Raw genomic sequence first — 3095 nt, 5'->3', positions numbered from 1 at the left:
GACTTAACTTGGTGGTTCTGCCTCAGGCTCTGTCATGGGTTTGTAGTCAAGATGTTGGTTGGGTTGTAGTCATTTGAAGGCTTTATTGTGTCTGGCATATTCACTTCTCACAAGAGACTTGCAGGTTAGTCTGTGGGAGGCCTTGGTTCCTCACATCCTTGGGCTCTCCAGAGAGATGACTGAATGTTCTTATGACATAGTTGTCTGGCTTTCCCCAGAGCGAGTGATCCAATAACTCAAGATAGAAACTGGAATGTCTTTTATGACCTAGACTTAAAAGTTACATATTGTCACTACTGAAACTTCATGTTGATCACCTAGGTCAGCCCTATTTAGTGATATAAGTCACCTTTGTTGAAATATAGAACAACAGAAATGACCATTAGAAATATATTGACAATAATGGAATCTGACAAGATATTGAACCAAAAATTCCATAGAGTGAAAGTAGTGTCCCTGAAATATAACCTTACAATTTGAGACATAAAGATGATGTAGTTGTGGAAAACAAGGTTTATACATTCTTTTCAGAATTTTCAGAAATGTATTTGTTACTAAAAAACCATAGATGGTGAAGAATAGGTCAAGTCTAAATGAAGAAAATAGATTAAACTGGACTTTAGTTTGTTCATGTAATGGTATGTTAAGAAAAGTTATCTACCCTTGAGTAAAAATTTTGTGTTCAAGGTTAGTTTATGCAGAAAACACAACCTGAAAAGCAATTTGAAACTATTAAAAATGTTAAGACTAAGTTAATGCACATTGTATGAACCTATACAAAGTAAAGTAAAGATACTTTCTGATAGATGAGAGTAGGTTTATAATCTAAATAGTCTACCTGAAAACTGCAGATATTACCAGAAAGGTTATTTTTCTTAGTAACTGTTTTCGTTTGCTGATTTTTTTTAAAAAAAAAAAGAAAAGAAAAAGACTAAACCGATTCATGGAATCCTAGCATATTAAAATTATAAACAGAAGACACATTGGCAATCAGCAAGACAGTCTTCCATGCAATACAGTAATTTGTTCTGTAGTATTTATGATTGATGCTTATTTTGTTCTTGAATATCTCTGTTGAGTGATTCTAGTTTTTTGCATTTTAAAAAAATTTTAAGTCAAAATGTAACATTTTGTAATCCATGTCTTTCTGCCTTTAGAGTAACAAATAATCTACTCCTGCTTCTACCTAACAGTCCTTCAAATATCTACCTTCATTTTGTCTTCTTTATATCATGTATACCAAGATCTAGGCTATTCACAGTATTCACTGTTACTGTCTACTTCTTGTAGACAGTACTGTCACTGTTACTGTCTACGACTTCAATTTGCTTCATTATCCTAACGTAAAAATGATAGAGGCAGGAGACAGACAAAGGCCTAAGCAGATAGGGAATGCCCTCCTCCCCCCACCGCCCCCACTCCCGCCCCCTTGAAACCTCACCCTAAAACAGCCTGAAGTCTGAAAGAAGGGATTGCTTGTCCAGGATGAAACCTGAGACCTAGAGGGAGAGCTTCTGCCCCTGTTTGCCCGCCCTTTCCTGATTGATTCTTTCTGGATAATGCCTTTTAACCAATAGAATGTTGCCTTTTCTGATACTACCTATGGTTTGCCTGGGCATGCCCACTTACACACTGGGGGAATGGGCTGGAGCCAGCAGGATTTCTTGCCTTATGCAATGGAGGAGCCTGGCCTCTTCAGCTCAGGTGTGGTGGCCTGGTATTCAAGTTGTGAGGTGGAAGTCTGCATGCAGGACCCCTCTGTTTGCTGAGAGCTTTCCTTTCGCTTAATAAATTCTGCCCTCCTCACCCTTCCATGTATCTGCGTGCCTAATTTTTTCCTGGTCATGAGAAAAGAACCTGGACTAAGCTGAACTAAAGAACAAAAATTCTGGATCAAAAGCATTCTCAGAACATGACTAGGAAATATACATTGACCTGATGGAATCTGAATTTACTACTAGACTGTAAACTCCATGAAGGCAGGGGCTATGTATTTTTTTTCTCAGCATTATATTCTTAGTACCTGGCAAAATGCCCAGCACCCTATAAATATTCGTTGAATGAATGAATGAATGAATGTATGAATGAATATGGTTCAACTCAGCATGCATGTCTTTTTGCTAGACACTGGATTTGTTCCTTTCTTAGTGTTTCAAAATTATGATTACCACTGGAAAATAATACCTCGTATTTTTTAAAGTTAATGCCAATATTTCAAAATATTTTGCAAACAATTAGTGAACCGGTCCCATATCATTAGACAATGTCTGCCTTTTATTGAACTAGCACCACCCTAATGCCCTAAAGGCATTTTTTAAAACCATGTAAAGGAAAAGCATATTACATCCAGAGGAAAAGAAGCAAAAATAATTGTGTGAACTGAGAAAAGACCACATGATAAGGATAGCCTGCTTATTCTTATAATAGTCAACCACAGGATTTTGTAATTTCTTTTGAATAAACAGAGAAAATAAACCAAAATACTTCCTTTTTTTCTTTTCATTTGGTAATCATTGGATTTAGATTTGGTTCAGGATGAGGACTCCTTACTGCATCATTTCTACACCTTCTGAGATTGACTAAACCTGTTTGTTTCAAATATAGATGTAGCCTTTTTTTAAAAAAAAATTAAGCTTGCAGTAATTGACAGAATCAGTGTCAAAGGTGAAGGATTTACTTTACATTAAAGCTATTTATTGTAGCTTGGGTGATCTTAGCTCTCATGTCAATTCTAAGTAGTATCTACTCACTTGCTCCAGTCACTCAAGATATATTATTAAAGCTGCCAAAATACTGGCATTAGAAAACCCCAATTCAATTATTTGACTGCAGCCAATTAACCACATTATAGTCGATACATTGGAGCAAAGTGAGGAGTCCCTAAAACTTGGAAGTAAGACTACTTTCTAAATGTAAGGCAAGTAAGAATCATCAGGTTTTAGATGATATTAACCAGGTATGGAAACTTAATATTTGTGTGTGAGGTTGTGCATGGCTCATATAAAATACTATTTCAAACTCAATTTGCTTAGATTCCTTGCTAACAATGATACTTTCTGATAAATAAATTAGCCCTTTGAGCATTTTGATATGAA

This window comes from Colobus angolensis, unplaced genomic scaffold (genome assembly GCF_000951035.1).
Source record: "Colobus angolensis palliatus isolate OR3802 unplaced genomic scaffold, Cang.pa_1.0 Scaffold158, whole genome shotgun sequence".
NCBI lineage: Eukaryota > Metazoa > Chordata > Mammalia > Primates > Cercopithecidae > Colobus > Colobus angolensis.
Note: the sequence above shows the minus strand (reverse complement) of the source record.